The sequence below is a fragment of the Ischnura elegans genome, chromosome 8 (genome assembly GCF_921293095.1).
Source record: "Ischnura elegans chromosome 8, ioIscEleg1.1, whole genome shotgun sequence".
Lineage (NCBI taxonomy): Eukaryota > Metazoa > Arthropoda > Insecta > Odonata > Coenagrionidae > Ischnura > Ischnura elegans.
In genome coordinates, this window is record NC_060253.1 from 53614711 (window position 1) to 53638519 (window position 23809).

At 37.7% G+C, this 23809-nt stretch overlaps 1 non-coding gene across 1 annotated transcript; it reads left to right on the top strand.

Moving 5' to 3' along the window:
- The first annotated feature begins 20645 nt into the window (after positions 1 to 20645).
- Positions 20646 to 20717, top strand: Trnam-cau. The gene has a single exon. It is a non-coding gene; the product is annotated as a tRNA-Met (tRNA).
- The last annotated feature ends 3092 nt before the right edge of the window (positions 20718 to 23809 follow it).

Consider the following 23809-nt stretch of genomic DNA (forward strand, 5'->3'; position numbering starts at 1 on the left):
AATGGTACTTTTATTTCCAGAATTCAAATTGAATATCCTCCATGACCATTAGAGCAAAATATCTTATAATACTAGGTATATATCTAACGAAAATGTACCATTTAATTCCCACTAGTGATAAGAACAAAAATTAAACATAAAACATGGGTGAGCAGAAAATGCTTTAATCTTTATAAAATGTGACTCCAACGACGCGTTGATGGAAAATGAAATTAGACTCACTTGTTAACGTTTACACTATCGATAAAGTAAGCAGCTTGTAGTGAGTCACTCATTCATACTTACATCTAATTCATTGCCAGTAGTTTTCTGAGTATTAGTCTCAGTCAGATCACAGGATAGGAATATTTTCTTGCCTACTTCCGCGATATTAAGTATTTTTTCAACGATCATCGGGAGAAAAAGGCTGGAAAATTATTCCCTTCCTTTTCTTCTCGATTTCAGTTCTTTAGTCATTACACTATTTCCTTCGATTTAGGAAGTAAACCCTGATAATTATGCAACAGCGGATAAAGAAAAAACTCAAGGGGGGGCGCAAAATATATCTTGAGCTACCTTACGTTTGTCGTAATGAAATAATAATTAAGTCACATGCAAAGTTTAAGAAAGTTTCATTTAAACTAATGATACGCCTATACATGGCAATGCCATATTATGATATTAAAAAAGTTACAATGTGGTTCTAAAATGTTTGGCAATGCGGGCGGCCCCGCAAAAGGGGTGGGGCGCCCCCATATGTATCCGCCACTATACTTATGTGAATCGCTAACTGCAGAAAGGAATCATGTCCAAGTTGGACGATTTTTCTTTTTTCTTCCTTAAGTTGTTGCTAGGTGCAAGATTAAACGTTTCCTACTAAAAGCTAATACTACATGCTAATAATACAGAGCATAAACCTACATCCTAATAATACTGAGCATATGTTTCCGTAACATGTTTCATTTTGGTAGGAAACGTTGGGTCTTACACCTAGTACCAACTTAAAGAAGGAAAAATAACTTGGAAATGATGTCTTTATGCAGTTAGAGATTCATGTATTGACAAAACAAGGAAAAAAACAAAACAATAGCTTCGCTTCTGAAACTACTAGGTATAGAGGAATTAGAGCATTGTCAATTTAATGAGACAACTTACTTAAGAGTCAAAACCTCAATGACTATGTGAACGTGAAAATAATGAGCGTCTATGATAACTAAGAGTATTGTGAGGCGATTCATGCTTTGAAATTAACGAGGCACAACTTTCTTGGGAGAGTTAAGTCAAATTATTTCCAGTGGTAGAGCAGCCTTATGGAGTATTTCCCCGAGGTGACTCCAGCCTCCAAATCATATTACCTAATATTCAAACAGCCCCTAACATGAATCACCTCCACGCAAATATGCATGCACAATTACCTCAGATTTCCGGGTCATAAATAACTGTTGAGAGTGTCATGAACTAGGATTACTAACGAGATTAGACGCTTAACTTCGCGTATTCGGCTTGTTCACTTTCGCTCGTTATTTTCGGCTGACTCAACTGCAGTAGACTATTGGCGTGGAGCAGGTGAAATTATAAGGGTTTCTTTGACTAGCGGGTAAAACATGATTCAACAACCTTCAGCAGCCAATACTGACGTTTCAATTACAAAAATTAGCCCTTAATAATTGAAGGGCTGATAAGCCAAGGGGTCCAACTGATTTTTTTCTAAATAGAGTTAAGTATAGTTAATTGTTAAAAGAAATATACAAAAGCATGCTTGCCAAGGGATATGAGTGAGTCTCTGTTCTGTACTGACATCGAGTAGAATATAAAATGCACTGCTAAATATCTAAACGATCTCTTTTGGTTTCTTTACCTGATTTCTGTATCTAACTCAGTTTTGAAAACAGAAATCACTTGTACCGCGTGGCTTCTCACCCGTTCATATAAATATATTCAGTATAATACGCAATCGAGGCCGATATAAGAAGACATATACAAAAACATGCTTGCGAAGGGATATGAGTGAGTCTCTGTTCTGAACTGAGATCGAGTAGAATATAAAATGCACTGCTAAATATCTAAACGATCTCCTTTGGTTTCTTTTTCCTGATTTCTGTATCTAACTCTGTTTTGAAAACAGAAATCACTTGTACCGCATGGCTTCTCATCCCTTCATATAAATATATTCAGTATAATACGCAATCGAGGCTCCTCCAACAATGAAACATATAGGTATTATCTGTTTGAGATCACAATAACCTATCACGCATGCATATGGTCCATTCCATCTCAATTCAGTAGGAAATGATCCATTAGCGTCTCACACTCTGATGTTGAATGGATTAAGAGTAATATTATTTTGCCCTCACCAAGTGATTTTAGCGAAAATAAAAAAATTAGGCGGCAAATGTGGAGTTTAATTTTTTCTCTTATTTTTACCAAATCCGTTTATTTATACGTATTACTTTTTATATCCCTATTATCTCTACAGATCATTGACTTACAGCCTCAAGTATAGTGTTAGCTTTAAGAAATGGCTCTAATTTTTTCCATCCTTTTTGCATTAATTCGGCTCCAGAACTAACAATCACCGCAACATAATTATTTATCGGCTTATAGAGAAAACTTAATAAGCATGCTAAAACAAAATTTCGATGTAATTTAAATGAGAGCTGGACGAAATAATAGGTTACTCATGTCCTGTCGGTCATACGAGATGTGTTCAGAAAATTATGATAATGCATGTTTTTTGAAAAAAAATTATTTATTCGTCTGCATTAATGTTGTTGCCTCCAACAAAATCCCCATTAAAATTATGCACTAGTGCCAGCACCTCTCCCAATCCTCGAAACACTTCTCAAACTAGATCTTTGGAATAGCCTTTAAATCTGTCAGTGGCTTCTTTTAACGTCATCTATGCTTCATACATTCATTAATGAAAATCATGAATTCGTGTATAACGATGGACCTTCAATATTCTCTTAATTATTAGAAATAGGAAAAAGTCACACCGAGCCATGTCTGATGAACATGGAGGCTGGGGCATCTTTACAGTATTGCTTTAGCCAAAAATTCACGAACAACCAATTAAGTGTAAGCCGAAAATCGCCGAGCTCATAAAAACACGTTTAACTTTAGCGGCTGCCACAAAGTAAACAATGAGCACAGCAGAATATTTTATCATACCTCAGGGGCATGTATACCAACAGAATAAAAAAATTGACAAACGGACTCCCCAAGCTCCCGGGAAATTTAAAAATTTCGTACCCGTCATTTCCTGAACACATCTCGTACTTGTGCAACGAACACGGCCTATGAGAGAGAGGATTGTTCTCGACCATTTTCTTCACTAATTGCTCAATTTTACATGCGATCATTTTGCCATGAAAGTCCGTTCCATGCATTTAGGCAACTGAGCGTAGAACATAATTCATATCTCCACAAGGCGGAAACTTGTTTTCTCCAGGTGAGCAACACTTCCGAATGGGCGCACCACACTTTAAGAATGACATATATGATATCAATGCTGAAAGTAAAGCAGGGAGATGAGACTCTTCCTTAGTGTCACTCAACAAATGTCGATAAGGCGCGAGCTCTCACTGGCGAAAACAACTGGCGAAAACTTATCAATAGAAAGGGAAGACTCCCCTACATAAGTGATGAGCAAGAGGATTTTCTTTCGACATTCCTGGTGGCTGATGCACTCCTGACTCCAGAAAAGCCTACGGCTTTTCTAGAGATGTCTCAAAGCCTCAATCCACCATGGAGATGACAATGACCCACACCCAGTGTTGAGAAAATATCGTCTAGAACTCGAACCCACGACCCCATCCGCCCCCTATTCCGGCATATTTACAGTATGTTCTTCAAATACTATTCTTCCATTTGGAAAAAAAATTAACCGGTAAAGTGAAATGTTAAAGCATTCCAAAAGTGGGTATCGTGAAGGAATAATGTGAATTGCTGACGTGAGAATGAAGCGAGTATGACTACTATCTAAAAGTGATGACATCTATTAATTACGATGTCAACATACCCTTCGTCATACACCCACTCATTGACGGACATTACTGTCATCAAATCTATAAATCACATTCACTGATGCTACGACAGGCGCGCGATGTACATATCGAAATTGCACATAACCGATAACCCGAAGACATCAGAGGGCGTTGCAAAATTTTCTCAGGCCATTCCAATTGCGCAATCCGCTATCTCGGGACGGGAAAAATATGAAACCCCCCTGTCTTACGATTAGATTTGTGTTTTCCGCGTACCCAGGATGCAGTGCGATGCCATTCTGATGTGGACTGTCGTCAGCTTTCACCGACGATGCAAATTTGTAATTCATGAGGTCACCGCTGGTCAGAGCTTGGCCCCAAGGACAAGACGCCCTCAGAACAGAGATTGGATTATAGCGATGAGATGTCCAATGATGATGCGACGGATGGAAACATTTACCTTCTCATAATTCATGCTAATCCGTTGCATGCATGGTTCGATAGATAACCCAAGAACCTCATTAACTCTTTATGGCGATAAAAAAATAAGGGAAGAAATATTAAAGATTTCATGTTTCTATCACCATGCACTTCTCCATGGCACTCAAAGGAAATATATGAATCAATCACGGATTCCATTCTTATTCAAAGTAAATATGAAGGAAAAGTAGCATTTATAAAATACTAGACAATATAAAATCAACTGATTTGGGCATTACTTGGTGGAACGATGAAATGTTCATGGTGAAACAAAAACAGAGTTTTATTCCACAAACTTTTTATTATTAGCTGTCAATTAGTTTCGACGTTTATACCGTCATTATCAAGACTAACAGGAGTCTTGATATTGACGGTATAAACTTTGAAACTAGTTGACAGCTAATAATCAAAAGTTTGCGGAATAGTACTGGGTTTTTGTTTCACCATGAACTAGACAATGTATTTCATGGCTCCTGGTTTTATTTCAATGAACGCCAAAAAAACTTACCATTTGAGTTTAATGAACTTTTAACAATTCATGCAACACAGCGATCAGAGTAAATATAAGCACGTATATTATTTCTTGTGTAAGGATACTTTTATAAGGAAATAAAAACATTTTTTACAATTCTGCGCTCATTAATTTAATATCAGAAGAGCAGACTAAAGGATAAAAATGTAAAGTTTTAGTTTATGTTTGCAGACCGCATAGAAGAGTTATCTTTTTCGGACAGCTTTTGTAAATACAGAGGTAGAAAAAGAATTTTTTAAGGAAAGATCATCCTACATTTACCTAGCAGTACAAACTTTTCATCGTCCAAACACAACCACAAAGCACAGACCATAAATAATAGGAAGAAGAGTCCGTGTAAAGACAGCAAGTGAATTTATGGAGCAAAAAGCATACTGACAAAGTTTGTGTCACCACCATCGGTCTGCCATAAAATCGCCTTCCTTTTTATGGTATGTTAATCTTGGGTTAGCATTCACGACGAGGGAAATGCAAAAACATCGCATCAACTTCATCTTTTCGCAACACAAGCCGGGTGCGGAATAAGCGCGGCTTGCCTATCCCGACTGTAATTTACACCTTAATTTTGGTGCCTTCATCAATGCCTCTGAAATGCTAAATGTGAACACCCTATGAAGAAGAGGAGGACCTGAGCACTTGAATGAGAACTTATGACGCATGATGTGGTCTGATGAATGCAGTCATTGATTAACTCGTCAATTCGACTCGTAGACTCCAAGAACGGCAAAAGGAAATCCCTAAATGATTTTCGTGGGACAAGTTATGAAGATTTAAAAAGCTTATACTTTGAAATCTTAGGTAATAGGAGAATTAATTATTATGGTAGAAACTATCACATGAATAAGATAAGGGATATGGAATGCAAAACCGATAGATGTGTGATGCCTTTTTCCGCGTACAATAAGGGACCATAATATCTGCTATATTTTATCTCTAGGATAGCTTGACTCGGACTAGGCGAAATAGTCTCTTCAAGAATAGTTAGTAACTTAAAGCTAAAAGACTACGGTTGCGCCGTATAATAAATCTTATGATTATAGTATAATCATTAAAATACCTCCGACACCAGAGAAGTTTCTAAAGGAATGATTTGCTTGAAATGTATCCATTATGACAACAAAAAAAGCTAATGACTGTTGACTTCTACCATAAAGGAAATAATTACACAGGAATCACAGGAGAAAGCATCCGTGTGAGGGGGCAAAACCGGTCCACACCGCTTCACAGCGCTTGATGAGCTTTTTATTTCCTCATTTTTCCCTAATTTCTGCCGAAAAAAACGCCTTAACCCCAGGCGCTGACATTCTTAAGGGTCACATCGATCAACGAAATGAACTGTTGAGAGAGATAAATTGTGGGAATAACCGGTTCGGACTGGTATTATCTCAGATTTGGCGGAGCGGGAAGTATTGAAACGAGAGTCTGACCCGGAAACGGCGTCTGTGGTTTCGTATCGTCCCGTAGAAGGTGATAGGTGCACATTTTTCTCACGTGGGAACGTAATTCACTAGACAGTGCGCGGCGCGATTGACAAAAGGGAAAGCGATCTCCGTGTGTTATGTAGCACGAGAATGTAATTCGGGGCGCGGTTTCGTCAGAAACTGAAAGGTGGGTCATCCATACGGAGAAGGGACCACCGTGACAAAATGGGATGGCGAATGTGATGAAATTAATTTGAAAGGCGACGTACATTGCCTCCATTACTTAACATGGAGTTGAATACCCCAAAAATGAGTTGGTAGGTACTCATTCAGCAATCTCGTAAATTGGAGAGAAAGCTCTTCACTTGCCCATGATGCATGACCAAGTAAACCTTTGAAGCAATTACTATCTCAGCGAGTCATCTCATTCATGTTGATAGTTTCACTAATTATTCGGTTAAAAAATGCCATAATGCAACTTCCATTTGATCATAAGAGAAACTCCATATTTTTACAGTAATAATTTAATATTGCTCTAGGTACCAATTATTTCTATATTATATTAAAGTAATATTACTATGTTACAGACAGGAAGGCAAGATAATTGCCATCGCTATTCAATCCAAATATATTATTCAATTACAGCATCACAGTTTTACGACGAATAAGCAATACGAAAAAGGATTTCCGCATTCACTGCTAAATTATACATTTTTATTTAAGCCATAAACTGTGATTCATAATACAAAAGTAAATTAACAACGACGACTCCTTGTTTTTACAACTGAGCCATCAATTTTATCCGAAATGAATTGGCTGTGAAGTGGAGCGAGAATGTTTGATTCAACAGCACAATGACCAAAAGATATGGATCAAAATACGCCATTTTAAGGTGCCTATAGATAACGTGTGTTGTATTTGCGGAAAAAACACATCAAACTCAAAAAAGTGTCAATATGTAAGGGCAAAGATTTTGAAGAAACTGAGAAAAAAAAGGTTACGGATAGAAAACTTGTTTTTGTTTTAAACGCATAGTTTCACTGAGAATAAACGGCGTCATTTTCTAAAGATAATGGCGATAGTTGAAAAAAGGTAATATGAACGGAAAAAGAAATTGTATAGATAATAATAGTTATGAAAGGTAAAATAATGTCGGTTTGTTTTTTATTACCAAAACGAGCATGGTCAGCACTTCTGGTGCTAATGAGATTCCGAATCATAAAAGCAAGAAAATATGTTCTCAAAAAGCTAATGACCGTGGAAGAATACATTAATTCGTTTCAGAAATGAGACACGATCTAATTAACGCACTAAGCTCGGCCTTATTTTTATTTTGGTGTTCCAAATAACCATTAAATGACTGACTGGAGTCAATATTTTGGAAAAAAATAGCGTAGAATAACAGCCACTTTTTCATGTCGATGATTTCAAGATCGATCCTGTATTTTTTCCGAAGGTTGAAAAAAAACTTTAATTGCGGATTCTAAACATTTATTAACTGTTTAGTTTTTTCAAACCTTTGAATCCCCAAATGTGTCAGAGCAGTTTTGAAAACAACATGAAATTCAATTAATATCTAATTCAAATTACTGTTAAGCAATAATTTGAACATGAAATCTACCGTGAGATACGATAACGCTTACAAACGTTTTCTACAAAAATAAATATAACGAAATTATATACAACTGTAGGGAAAGCAAGCGCATGAACAAGCAAAAACTGTAATTTCCTCAATAAATTTTGCCAATCAACTATTTTCTGAAAGTTATAAAAGCATGAATAAAATATTTGGAAATGAACAAGCATGAAAGTACGACAATATTCATTTTCTCTTACAATAAATGGAATTGAAGACAACTCTACATGGGACATTAGCAACAAGAATTAGTGAAAACCTCAGCACAATGAAGCCTATTTCGTTTTCTTTTTAGGTTAGGAGGTTTCAGCGTTAGTGTAGATAGTAATTTCATTTCAAATTTCAAGTCCATAAAATGCAATGAGGAGATCTTAAGAAGAGCAAGAGTAGCTGAAATCCCAGAAAACCATACTGAACAACTTTAGGCAATGAAGTATGGTGGATTCGTGAAGATAATCATAGATGGACTACTGGAATGGAACAGTTGCAAATGCAATCTTCGTCACGTTTTTAAGTGTAGAACAGGTGAAAAAGATATAAAAGAAGAGAAACACGTATAAACATGAAACGGTTACATGATGGATAGGAATGTAAAGTGGCGATTTCCATCGAACCAATCTTAGGTTTATTGACCAATGACGATGATGAGCACATACCATCTCGAACACGAAAGGAACAACTATGGTGAGGAAAAAAGAACCTACATTTTGTAAATCGCATACAATTCCAAAGGCATATGTATTTGGAAGGCCAACCATCATATGCTGAGGAAAAAACAGTGTCATATTGTATAGCATATACATAAAACCCTCTGGATCACGGTGTGGTGGATATATCGGCGAGGTGGCGGGAAGCAGTGTCGCTTATCACATTCAGAGTAGGGTGTTAGGTCGGTAAGGAAAGTATTTTCTATATGAAGAAGACGAGAAGAATACTAAATTCTGAAGTATAGTGATGCACCTTATCTGCACAAGTCATCCCAATCTATGGTCTATCAACCACACAGTTGGGAACGAAGAGCCTATGCAGTGCTCCCAAATAAATTTATAAAGTTGAAAACAGAACGGATTCTCTAAAGCGATGCAAACGGAACGGATAGAGGCAAATTTGAGTCCCAGGATCTAATTGATGTTTTCTTAACAAAACGCTGTACTTTATCACCTCGGAAATTTCACCGTGGGAAAGGCTAAGAACGGATACCGGTATAATCACATTTCAAAGTAAAGAATTAAAAAAGGAAAAGATAACTTGAGGAAAAGTTTGATCCTTATTGATTTTTGCAGGGTTTTCTCATGTACAAACATTTTTACTGTGGTTTTATTTGTAGTGTTACAACTGTTTTTGGCCAGTGAATCTCCAATATTTTCGAACTTCGGTCTCCTGCAGAGTTTAAGTTTACAGCGATCTCGTCAGTGATCCTAATGGCATTTTCACTTCAAACTGAGCTGCGATTTTCTCAAGCTTTGACTTCTTGAGCTAGTTGACCATCTTTGGCGCCTAGTCTGATTTGCTTTTCGCAGACTGGCTTCTTATCGTAGTACTTTACAACAAGCTTAGCGTACAGCGTACCCCACCTCTCAGTTCATGTTGTTCTGCGCTTATGAAACCACGATGGAATCCTATACATTTCTGGGATAGTTCCGTTTTTCTCAGGGCATTGATTTCGCTTTTTGTAGGATTAGGGGATACGATGAGCATGGTTCGTACGAGATTTAATTTTTATGCTAAAGTTTCCGTGGATTCATATGGTCTGAGAGCAACAGTTTCACAAAATAACTTTGAAGAATAATCCCATGAATTAGAAAGAGCGACCTGCCAAATACTGCACGCCTCATATCTCACGCAAGAAGTTGAGATTAATCTTTTATTAGAAATTTCACCCTTCTATGTTTAACTATAACCTTCACCTAAGCGACAAACTAATTCTTCGTCCATAATCGAAGATAAGACATATCATATTGTTTTTGTTTTATTTAACGGTTATTAATCTTCGAGTTAAATCACTAAGAGGCCAGGAAACTTTTGCTAATCGTATTTTGTAACATGAACAATCAAAAACCTATCAGATTAATTCTATAATATTTACGAATATTTTAGAAGGTCAGCATTGTTACCGTAAAGTACTTGAGCATTTTATGTTAATGCGAGACCAAAGTGAAAAATAAAATACAAAGGAAGCAGCTCAATGATATAGCTATCAGTTGTAAGAAAACCATTTTAAGTATGAGTTTGATATTTTTTCTCTCACATAAATGCGAATTAACATTTTTTGGCACTAATCGCAATATGCTTTCATTTTACAGCAGATAAATCATACCAAGGAGAACACAAGTATTTTTAGTTCTATCAACAGGGTTCCGGCATGAGCAGCATTATTTCAGCAATATCTTAGCATTTTTTGACGATGAAATAATGTATGGATAATAATGTATGAACCAATCAGAGGAAAAAATATTCACCAGGATAATGAATAGGAATGGGGAACAACTGATCTTTGGCCTTTTGGCAATCCTACGTTGCATGGGTCGATTACAAGTCCTGGTGTCAATAATGCGAAACTCACGGGGTTTGCTTTTTATACTACATCCAAAAAAGTGTTAGTACAGCAGTATTTTTCCATTAATATATGTTTTTACATTTACGACGAATTTGATTTGCTCGGAGGACGACCCGTCCGCATTATTTATGAAGAAATCAAGAAAAATCAATGCCAAAAAAGTTAGAAAACGTAGATAAATTTATTCTCCATAATCGTTGAGAAAATAAATAAATATTTTTGGTGATTCAAAACATTGAGGCGAGATTTTCTAAAAACAAATAACTAGGAAGCAAATACAAAAAAAATTGAAAGGTAAAGACCAAGAGCCGATATCGCTGTAATTGGGCAAATCCATTTGTGATGGAATTACCTCTAGAGAAAACTATGTATGAGGATATTTCGATAACATTGTAAAATTTAAAAAAATAGCAAAACTTCAAACTATGCGTGATCAAAAAACATTTATGGAGGTGATTTTCATACACAGAAACAAAATTAACTATCGAAATACCTTCAAAATATGACAAAAATTAACACGTGACGGAATTACTGCCAGGTAACCTCCTAAGTGCAATGATTTCAAATATCTTCAAAACTCTATGAATCGAAGTATAATTTGAAAACTTTTAATAAGCCTCTGAATAATGTTTCAAATACTGATTTCATTAAATTCAATCATTTAGCTGTTGATTTATCAAGATAAAATATTTCCAGCCTAAATTTTAATTTGAGAGAAAAAGTTGACATTTTCATGGAAATGCCCAGTTACATTTCAAAACAGATCATTAAAAACGGAACGAAGTGCCTCATTCTTATTAATTTTTTCACCGCTTTCTCAGGTACAAAAATGTTTACTGTTATATTATGCCATAAAAATAATTAAGGACAATTTTACAAATGAAATTATCTTTGAATTATTATAAAAAAGTTATAGGTTAGTGATTCTCACGCTCATCATTGTGTTTTCTTTTATTCGAATAATTGTGTTTTAGCTGTATGACTACCACCACTTGGAATATCATACTGATTTTTAACGAGAAAATAATTATTGTTTTTATTTACTAATTAAATGAGCTCAAAAGTGATAGCTTTCAAAATATTATATTTGATAAAACTATAATGCAATGATGCTTGGTAATGATTTTTAGTACCTTTAAAATATCATTGTTAAAATAAAATAACGAAATATTCTTATAAGTTTTTCGTGCAGTGAAAATGTTCAAACTAAACGTTATCAAATCAAGTCAAAACCGTAGACTCACAATTCATGACTCACAATTTGTTAGTTAGAAAATAATATTAAACCGACGATTATATACTCCGTGGTAGCAATAATCATATACATCCCTCCGGTTTCTTTCTAAGCTACATTGAAATTCAAACCCGACTAAGCAATACTCCTTTGATAAAATTTAAAAATCACATCGTAAATAAACAGGGTGAATGAGTCCTACGCATAGGGAAAGAAACCGTCTAGAATTCGAGTACCTATATGATCACCAGCGACTATTTTAATAGGAAGAAAACGTCCCAAACAAACACAATGCTTAGGCCCAATCACTGACATCAAAATAAAATTTGATCGGCATGACTCTTTCAAAATAATTACAGCACCGAAAGCTTTCTAAAGCACTCTCGAAAGCGCATTTTATTTTCCTACGTTATTCGCCTCAGACGAAGAAACTGAAGAGCGATTGTTAACGCAGACGGTAATCATACCTCTCACCATAAGCACCGACAACAAGTGGAGTGAGTGGAATTTTAAAATAAAAAAAACAATGAATTACAAAAGAGAAAGCGTTCTGGCGCACTCTTCACGGAAAAGATTTGAACATGTGAGCTCCGCGAGTATGAGGCAAAAACTTAATAGAAATAAAATGTATAAGTAGAGCGCAAAGTCTCCACTATTGGAATTCCTAAAAGTCATTTCAACTCTAACGTCGCAATGTTTACACAAATTACTTCCTATGATAGAGAAATAAAGAGAGGTGCAGGTGCAAATGAGAAAAAAGGTCGTGCTTGTGCTCATATTTTTTTTTCTTTTTTTTTTCTTCAAACTCACATCTTCCACATTGCTGGAAGCCCTCACCTATCCAATCCCATGAGAGAAATTCGTTTCCACGAAAAAAGATGAGGCGGCGACTTCACAGAGGAATCCACACGTTGAATACCGGAGGAGAAACGAAGTCTTCTGGTCAATCACTGCGTCCTAACCGCAGATTGAAAAAAAAACCACCGGATTTCTTCTGAAGGATTCCTCAAATCGGGCTTATTTCTCCTTCAACTTTCCCGCAAGACAACGTTGCGTGTGCCCCCAAAGGCAAGCCTCCTTACCCAGAGGGTTCCTCTACTGCGGAACTAGTTGGGCCACCACTGGAGGATACGGACGAACCTATTCCACCTTGATATCAAACCCGCGGAAGGCGGGAAAAGTCACTTTTAAAATCGGATGTTCCCTCAACTTCGGCCGACACCACTCTGAGTCCACGGAGGAGACTTCCCTGGGGGCAATACGTACGCCTCCTAACCTCCCCCCTTCATTCTTTTTTACCTTCCCCTGACGAGACGGTGGTGTGTTGCCCATCACAACGGAATCCCCCATCCCCCCAATGCCTTGACTCCACACGTCTCCCCCCTCCCTTCCTCCGCCCAGACGCACTCAAGCAGTCATTTGAGCAGCACCCTCTCCTTCCCTCTTCGCGGAGTCGGCCTCATGCTCCCTCAAGCGTAAGGGCAAAAACTCCGGAGAGAGGGGAGAGGTAGACCTACTTTCTTCTTCTCGCCCCATCTCAATCGTGACGATGCGATGTTTTTCCCAGTTTCTATATGTTTCTCCCCCGCCGAGCCCGAAAAGTAAGCGCGGGCGGGTGTCTCGGGTAGTGCGAAACATACAGCAAGGGATATCTGGGGGCGGGAACACCTGTGTAAACCTGTGTAGACGCAGCACGCCGCCAAAAAGAAGTCGGTAAGGCGGATCTGGCGGGATAGAAGTCAAATATTGAAGTTTGGCTAAATAACGTGGAAATGTGCTAATTGAATAGGTAATGATTTTTTGTTTAATATAGCGTACTGTTTCCACGGATTTGCTTCATATGTAATCCACTGTAATCCCTCATTAGTTCGATTCGCGACTGGTCGTGATTTTACAACGCCGGTCAATGACTTTAAGGCGTCAGTATCAATGATACTGAAATCATAATAATGTAAAATTATCATGAAAATTGGGAGTATCTAGACTTCTCTTTATATTTAATCCACCCTTTGGACAACGTTTATCGTTATCCTGAAGAATTTCGCAATTGAAAACAAATTAACCAAAATTGTAGTCAGCGTTCTTTTTGTTATAAATTAAATAAAGCCCTATAGGGCCCCGGTGTAATTTTAAGCATTATTGTAGATAGTAGTCTTAGCATTATTGTACATAAAGGTCTTGCTCACGCGCAAAAAAAATCGAAACATCGTCATCGCGAAAAAAATCTTGGTTGCGATTTTGTGAATAGTTCGTTCATGTGTACAAATTTTTCATATTTATTTTATAAGATAAAAAAAGCATTTAGATTTAAATTATACAATTTATTGTTTATTTACTTACTTATTAATCACATTACTTGTTTTCCGAGTTGGAATGAGGCTATGGGTGTTGTGGTCACTTCGCGTAATCCCACAGACAAAAAACACAAATAACCTGGTCAATAAAAGGAAAATTTTGTGGAAAAAAAGAAAAAGTAACATTTGAGTAGCACGTAGCCTACGAGTACCTAGAGGACCTCAGCCTCATTCGTGTGAAAGCTTAGTAACGATCTACGTCAACTCGTAGCAGTTTTGGTTGAAACGCACCCCTTTTCGCTGTTTTTTTATTTAGGCAACCGATTTGATATCCATGAGCCGAATCCCACATGCTTTCCGCATATTCGAGGTATGGCCTGACGAATGCAAATTTGCACCTATTTTAAACTTTTTCGTCCTAGGGCCTTTCCACGTTGCGCGTTACGAATCCTAGCTTCTTCATCCTCAAAGCATTAACAGATAACTTCCGTCAACTCTCCCAAATCCTGAATTCCATCTTCTTAGATATTTCAATGAACCTGACAGTCCAGGGGCGGATTTTGGAGGGAGTCACAGGGGTCATGACCCCTCCCCCCCGCCAAATTTTTATCAAATATTTTTAATTTTAGTAGCTTAATAGTTTTTGTATCCTTGTAAAAGAGTAAAGGGAGCGTATATGATATTCATGGCTACAAGTCCCAAACGCGAGAGAAGTTTGAGTAGTATTTATCGTAGAGCGTAGTACTCCCTTCAGTAAAAACGTTCTCCCGGAGGGTATTCCATACTCCCCGCACCCAGGCACACCCCTCCTCCGAAATTTGATGCTGAATCCGCCCCTGCGTGATACCTTAATACTATCTCATTCACAAATTATACATATATCGACAAGTGATCTAAGCTAGAAATGTACTGCAGCGCATTTACGAAGATTAAGTTCTTAGTTCTTGTCGCACCTCAACGTAAGAGCATCATTGACGTTGTAAGATCTTAGGTTTTCCCGGCGCATCGGGTGCAGATTTTCCCGGGTGCAGGTTTTCCCGGGTTTTACACCGGTTAATAATCTCCATGTCTCCCGACATTTCGAGCAGCGGCTTGCTGTTCATCCTCAGGGTATCATCAGAAGATGTCTAATGCTTAGAGATGGTCGGATCGGATATCTCGGATCCAAATATCCACGGATATTGCCCTTCATCGGATACATCGGATCGAAAGCCGCGGAAGACATCGGATCTGGATCCGAAATTTTGAATAATAGCTTCAGTGAATACAACGCACAAAAGGGTGGAGAGAGTTCCGATTCTACCTTCGAATGCGCCGTCGCATGTGATTCTTGTCCTACTCATGAACCGTTTTGTTGGAAAGCTCTCGCAGAGGTTACGTAGGAGAATTTCAGCCGTGGAAAATAAAAATAGCAAAATACGACTGGCACATAGTGTGACTCTTCCCAAGAGATTCAACAATCATCGGGAGAATCTTAGCGTCAGGAATTTGAAAATTCATTTGGATCCGAAAATATCCGATCCGAAAGATCCGGCTCCGAAAATCAAGGATCCGATCCGAATCCGGATCCGAAAAAAATCCTGGATCCGTCCATCCCTACTAATGCTACTTCTAAGACTACTAACGCCGAAGGAATAATGCCGTGAATGTTTTCAAATTAAGTCCCTTTACCAATTTCGCTGTGGATAACACCGTCATCAATAAGGATTGATAATTTGAATAATGATGCAGGCTTTCCCGGCGTATCGAATCGTGGAAGGTTATTCGGGAATTCTACCGGGTATGGTTCTCCAACTCCATCTCGGCCGACGTTTCGATGTACGAGCTGTCCATCATCGTCATGCCCTGATGACGATGGGCAACTCGCACATCGAAACGTCGACCGAGATGGAGTTAGAGAACCAGACACGGTAGAATTCCCGAATAACCTTCCACGATTGATAATTTGATTGATACCTCCATACCTGAGGTGATATATATTTTTTTAAATGCTTTTCTGGGTATAAAAAAATTTCGGAATCGATGAACATGAATAAGCGTGGTAACAAAAATCGCACTAACCCCTAGCGGAAACCTTACTCCCAGCCGCTTTTCCTCGTGAGTTACACTTGAAGTTTTCTGTTAAGGCAGTTTTACACGGGGCACGGAATTGCGCAGGTTAGAGCTGCATTAATTCCTAAAATGGCGTGGAATGCGCGAATGCATGAACGAAATTGGAACAGGGGCTATTTTGCCGTCTCGTATCCACGCATTCTTGCATGTGTTCTAGCAATTCACCGCTTTACACGACGCAATTTTGATTGCACCTTCGCACGTACGTCAGATTGCGCAATTCCGTGTACCGTGTAAAACGGCCTTTAGGTAGCTCGGAGAATAGTTCAGCGTGAGCGGTAGATCATAGATCTGCGACTTTGATGGATGAGTTCTAAAGGTCAGAATCTCGCCCGCACTGTGTTATTCTTTTCCAACAGATTATCAGATTCCGATACGGTAAAATCTTCCAGTCGGCGAGGGTTCGAAGGAATTACAGAGATGGGTTTATAATCCCAAAAATTCTAATCTGCCTCCACCTTCTAAATTCTATCTCAATCCCAGCCAACAAACGGACTTCAGATGAGAATAAATGATAAAAAAGATGAATTCATTTCATTTGAGGATTGAACGTAAAACGTAAAGATAGCAGTGCCAAATCCAAGCAAAATATCAAAAGGAATTTATTAGAATTATTTCTTCGAGTTGAAAGTGGAAGAGTACGTAATTAATACAGAGATTAACAGAGAAGACTTTTTTTCTGCGTGAACATGCCTTTTCTCTATCCCCGAACATCTTTACAAACTTGGCTCTACCTGAATTTGATGGTTTGAGGCGTTACTTTATGGAATTTATTCATGTTGAATGAAAATTAAACTATGCTTTTCCGCATGAAATATTTATTAGATCACTACCATGGTTTCAACGCACTGCGTTATACTCGCCTCTCTGATCAGGCCATACCTCACCTCTCTGATAATAATCATTTCAGCAAAACATAAAAATGAATGGGGAAATATTTCATGAATTTCCGTAGATGTTTCGTATAAATAACAATAAACCGAGTTATTTTTTATGAAATTTAATGAAACATCTGGAATTCTTACTCAAACACAAGTGGACATTGCACTTTGTACACTTTTGAAAAAATAACTTTCTCTTTGTGCAGAATTCTTGGAGTCTCCAGATGACTCTGATTCCAAATTCATCGCTGTACCTCTCACCATCATAATCCCAAAAATTCCAATATATATATATTTTTTTAGATCACGAGATGTGGGTCAATTACACCGGCAATGTTCTCCATGTCTCCCGACGTTTCGAGCACCGGCTTGCTGTTCATCCTCAGGGTATCTTCAGAAGATGCCTAATGCTTAGGGATAGTCGGATCGGATACCTCGGATCCAAATATCCGCGGATATTGCCCTTCACCGGCAATTGGAAAAAATTCCAATCTGCCTCCAACTTCTACGTATTAAACCATATAACCACTTCCGCATTAAACTTCTCTTTCAATAAATCTCATCTCAATAGATTATTTAAAATAAAAAATGGCTCTAAATTTTAAGGGGCTTATGTCAATTTTTTTTATTCAAGTCACGCCAACTTTGCCAAGTTTTTATGTTTCTAAAGAAGCCCAGCGTTTGAGGAAAACACTTTAAAAAATTAAGCGCAACGCTTCCTACTAAATAGGTCTAATTATCAGGTTGAAAATGCGTTCTTCGCATTTTCAAATCGATAATCAATGATGAAGAACACCAATGGTAATTTCCACACTTTTTAATTCAACACTTAACAGCCGACCGTTTTTTCAACACATTGTGTCATTTTGTTGTCGATTTCATGCGGCAATAATCAAATTATTATCGTGGTGAAACCTAACACTACTTCCTCCGACCGTATAATTTAATCCAAGAGCATGCGATACCATTCAGCTCAAAACCCTTGACATCGCAATGACCCACTCCCCGTAGTGTCTGGCACGAGAAAACTGGTCAGACCGCAAGGACGTTCTTCGATACCTTTCAAGGAAACTGCGACTCGCGACAACCGGACATAATAAAATGAAGCGCGAAAACGGGAAGGTAGTAGTGCCTCGACGGCCGAGATACATTATAGCTTAGAGAGAAAAAATGCATTAGACGAAGATTAATATCCCCTCTCATAAATGAAACTGAAATAAAAAAGCTGCACTCCGGGAGTGCCGACAAAAGTGAAAACTTGGAATAACGCGAGAATTTTTGAATGTAAGGAATAATTTCTAATTAAGTGCTTTATCAAATAAGCTACTCAAATTGAACGTATTAAAAGAAATTACTAAATTACTTTTACGATTACTATCATATTGTACTAACCTTCACTATTCTTGTACCGAGTACACTCTCCTGCACGAGTATGGACTGCTGACGGTGACGGTGATGCGAGTCTAATGGTTTGTACCCCTCCAGAAGTACTGTGTATATAAAGTATACTGTGTATAAATACTTTTGTAAAGTATACAAAATATACATAATTATACATATATGTAGTAGCGGTGACGGTTTCGCGAGTCCAATGTCTTTTACCAATCTACAAAAGTAGTCAACGCGCCATAAGAAGTTTTTACTTCAAAATTATTTTAAAAAAAACACGCGTTTGTTTTCCAAAACAGCACAAAGTGCAGTAAAGTGTAAAACATAAGCTTTTCATCATTCGGTGAATAAAATGTGAGTGCTGATAGGTGTTCTTAGAAATGAGTATGGAAGAGTCTGATAGGTGAGTAAGGAGCTGAGCCATTAATCATCATCATTAGTCAACAATCCTAAGATGGGTTTGACGCAGCTCTCCATTTCTCTCTCCTATCCGCTAACCTTTCCATAGCGACGTATTTCTTCTCTTCTACATCCTTTAGAAACTGTCCTACGCTACTCATTCGGAGCCGTCCCCGGCCCTTCTTCCCTTCCACCTGTCCTTCTACGATAGATTTCATCGGGCCGTCGTGCCTCAAAATGTGGCCAACTTATTTGTCCCGTCTTCTGCTTAAGGTTTTCAGGAGGCTTCTCTTTTCTCTCACTCTTCTTAGCACTTCCTCATTACTTACACGGTCAATCCATTTTATCTTCATCATTCTTCGGTCGCACCACATTTCGAATGCTTCCACTCTTGACTTCAACGTCCAAGCCCCGCTTCCATAGAGAAACATACTCCTTATGTAGCATCTGATGAATTGTTTCCTTACTTCTATGCTTGTATTCTCAACTGTAAGAAGATTATTCCTTTTGTAGATAGTCCTCTTCGCCTGCGCTATTCTACTGACTATTTCTTTCCCGCTTCGTCCATCGTTGGTAATTCGGCTTCCCAGGTAAGAAAACTCTTTCACCTCTTCAAGCTTATGATTTCTTAGGTTAATCTTCGTCTGATCCTCCTCTCTTTTGCTGCAAACTAATATCTTAGTCTTCTGAGCCATTACTACGAACGCTAATTGTCGAAAATGGTGGCTCACACTACCCCTGAAGACCTAGGAATGGGAATGCATTGTCATCTGTTTATTATCCATACTGAGAGTTTCAAGCCGATCCAAAAATGGCAAGTGGGTTGAAATCAATTGTAAGATTCCATCGACGAAGCAAACACACGATGCAAGTTTTTAAAAAGCGGGCAAATATGGAAGGCAATGGCGAGTACCTATAAATAAGAAATACTTACATCGTATAATTTTTACCATCATTTTGTAATTGATTATTTCTGGTCAAAATATATTTTATTTACAGCAATCTTATTATTATTACCAAAACTAATATAAGTACTTTTATCAATGTGTGATTCAATGGGTCAAGTTAATTTCCTTTTTCGAAGATCTTAAATTCTGAAGCCAAGACTTCATGATCTAAATCCAAGACGAAAGCTGGTAACAGGCAATTCGCGAAAATGTTGGAGCAGAGGGTGATTTTGATCCACGTACCTATTGCACTCTGCGCCACTCTCGGAAATATCAGTTTTTTTATGAACGCGAATTTTGATTAAAAATCTCTCCGGATTCCCATCGGGTGTGGTATTTGGTTGATTCTCCCAACGTTTCAATGGCTTAGTCTGCCATCGTCTTCAGGGGTTCACTTGTAATGGTACTTTAAATAAAATAAATAAGTACCGTAAAAAGTACCATTACATGTGAACACCTGAAGATGATGGCAGACTTAGCAATTGAAACGTTGGGAGAATAAACCCAATACCACATCTGGTGGGAATCCCGTGAGATTTTTCATCAATCTATATGCCGGGAAAACCTAAAATTTTACAACGCGAATTTTATTTGCATTGACTCGGTATCTCCAAATTACCTCAATTACAATCGAGGACGTTTTGGAAAAAAAGCTTACGTAATTGATAAGTTAAGTAAGTACAAATCATCATTAAAAAAATAAGTGACAAGTCTGCATTAAGGTAACCACGCTGACATTAGTGTTTCCACTCACAATTTTTTTGATAATTTCAAAAAAAGTCATATCGCTTTCATCACAGCAGAGTGGCGCAGTGGAAGCGTGCTGGGCCCATAACCCAGAGGTCCGTAGATCGAAACTACGCTCTGCTAATCCATTTTGTTTCAGTTTTCAAATATTTCAAAAAGATACTACTTATCAGGCACTTTAAAAGTTAGGGAATCAATTTCTGGATAAGAAAAAAACGGGAACCATTAACTCTTACTTAAAAAAGCACAGCAATTCTTTTACGTATGCAATCATTTAACTTTATGCTACCGCATGTGTTTATCTTTAAAATTTCTCCGAGATTTTAAAATTAGCATCGGAATTTCTACTGTAAAACTTAATACAGCCGAGTCAGTACAATAAATATGGTGGCCAGAAGTGAAAAACCAACGAAAATATTTGTAGAAGTAAGGTGGAGTAATCGAAATTCAAAAATTGGGTCGCACTCGCAAGCAGTTAAACTTAAAAATATTAAGGATAAATACAAATTGAATACCCACGTCTAAAAGTCCACATAGTGTACGTATCATTCCGACCTAGGTTTCGCAAACCAATTTGCAAAATAGTCGTTGATTGTTGACCTTCGAATTTTTTTTTCAGTCAGAGAAAGTGAATGAAATTTGAAACATTCCCCAATGAAAATTCAAAAAAATATATTATACACAGTTGCAATGGGCTGCGATGTTCCCTTAGAAATTTTGAATTACATTTCGAAAAATGAAAATGGTTGATATATTCGATAACCATGACAGAAAAAAAAAACAAAATATTTTCATTAAGTTAGGTATTTAATTAAGAATACTTTTTATGCTTATCCCAGGCAATTTCATTTACATGGCCTTGTTCAATGAATGCTCCACTATTTCCTCAATTCTATGTTCTTTTCGTCAAAAGCTTGAGAGAAATGATTTTTTACAAGGGGTCCTAAGGAACTTCATGTTTTACGTAAATGAGCCGTACAGTCAAACGATATCAATATAAAAACACGGCTATCTCTTACTGCAAGTGAACTTCGGGCAAAGCCTTAGCACTAAGTTCTTTCCCGTAGCGCAGTGGTTTCCAATCTTTTTTCCCCCGTACCCCTCTATATGTATACATATTACTAATATTGTACCCCCAAAAATGTAACGTGTCCATATTATTGCATAATATCACTACGGGTAGGTGACTTTTTTAGTTATAAATAATTGTATAAATACAAAATTTGTTTTAAATTCCCCATATAATATGTAGGCATACATATTATATAATTTATTACATATACAATTTCCTGAGATATGTAGTTCTTGGCGTTCGCCATTACCGATTATTTTCGGCGTACCCCCGCTGGTCGCGTACCTCCAAGGGTTGAGAACCGCTTCAGTAGCGAATTATATGTCTCCTTAAGGCAACTTAAACTTTTGAGTGCCACTGGCTTTTTGGTGGGTATTCCCAGAAGCGCCGTGGGTATTTTGCTAATTTTGTAGGCCTTTATTCAAAACTTAATAATATGCTTATTTATTGCTGTTTAAACATAACTCTTTTTATATTTGGTAGTTAATTCTTTCTTATAAATCAAAATTAAAAAATAATGGCCGTTTATTTTCATAAAACGCAATTGTTATTTTATTTTAAATCTAGGATATTGAATAATTTAATTTTTCACTATTGACCCAAAAATCGTAAAATCAAATCCTCTTTACATGAACGAAACATTAATACATATGAAATATCATTGGTTTTTTAGAAAATAGTCACACTATCGCAAACAAAATTGCTCAAATTTTCAGTAAATATTTAATTTGTTGTCGCTATGTCAGTTGCATCAAATTCAGGGGTTTCCTGTTATCTGTCAAATCGAATAATTGCTAAATCAGTTTAAACATCTTTCTAGTAACCATCTTTCCAAACTAATGAATGGAGCGAGAATTAGTTGACCAGTATGAAAAATGGATGTTCATCTCGTGATGCCCATTTCCGTAAACACCGCAATAAAAGCCCTAAATTTGTTGAGGTTTTTTTAAATGAAATACAATGCAAAGGGATACTTCTCTCTTCATATAAAAAATACGAATCATCCAGCCGCCCACTGTGCGAGCAACGCACGAGGACTCTCGCCCCGGCCTTCAAGCATCGAATTCCGTGGGGACCAAGCGGCAAAGGCAAAGGCCGCGGGACAATGGAATCGCCATATCCGATTTCGACGGTCCTTAGAAGAGCCTCACCTTGCTCGGATTTGATCTCTTGACCGCAAGGTCAACGCCACAGGCAGGATATATACGCGACCGGAAGAGGCACACAAAAATGCTGAGAAAATCACCCGCGGAAGATAAGACACGAAATGTCCAAGTTTGTAAAACAACGGATCCTATCACGTGAAATGGCATATTCTCCGATTTGAATCTCAACTATGTTTTTGAAATACTTATTATAATCAGAAACAATGGACCACAGTATACGCGGCTCGCGACACGAACAAAAGGATCGCATGGCATGCTTGCGATTTCCGTAGAGTTGTGAATTATTGCTACCACGCAAAGGCTGAAAGAGAGAAGAATTTGACTTCCTGGTCCCATCTGGTATACGCCCACTATGGCAGTTATCTCGCGGCTCTTTCAAATAATTATGTCCAGCGTTCTCAGAAAAAGGATATATCATTCAAGCTCATATCGCTAATATCATAGTTGTGTGCGCCCTTATCTCATCGAGGCGACGTGACAGCAAGGTTTTCGCCTCCCAGCAACTGTGGCAAGAGGAGCGACAGTTTGGTCCCATTGATATATGGTAAAAATCGTTTGGCAAAATAACTAAGAGGTATTTAATTGGATTAATTTTCTAATAGTGGCACCTAGGTACGGATTCAGTATCAAATTTGTGGGTAGGGCCATGACCTGGGTTCGAGGGGTATGGAATTCCCCCCAAGGAGTGAGGGACGTTTTCACAGTAGGGAAAGCTACACTATGTGATAGATATAACTCAAACTTCTCTCACTTTTGGGACTTTTAGCCATGCATTTGCGTATACACTTCCTTTACTCATTTACAAGGATAAAAAACTATTAAAAATTAAAAATATTTTAGAAAATTTGGGGGGGAGGTATGACCCCTGTGACCCCTCCACCCCTAAATCCGCCCCTGCTGTCCAAAGGCAGAGAAATTCAGGAAAAAAATCGAGGAAATATATATAAGAAAACATTAAGAAGACGTATCCTTACCTC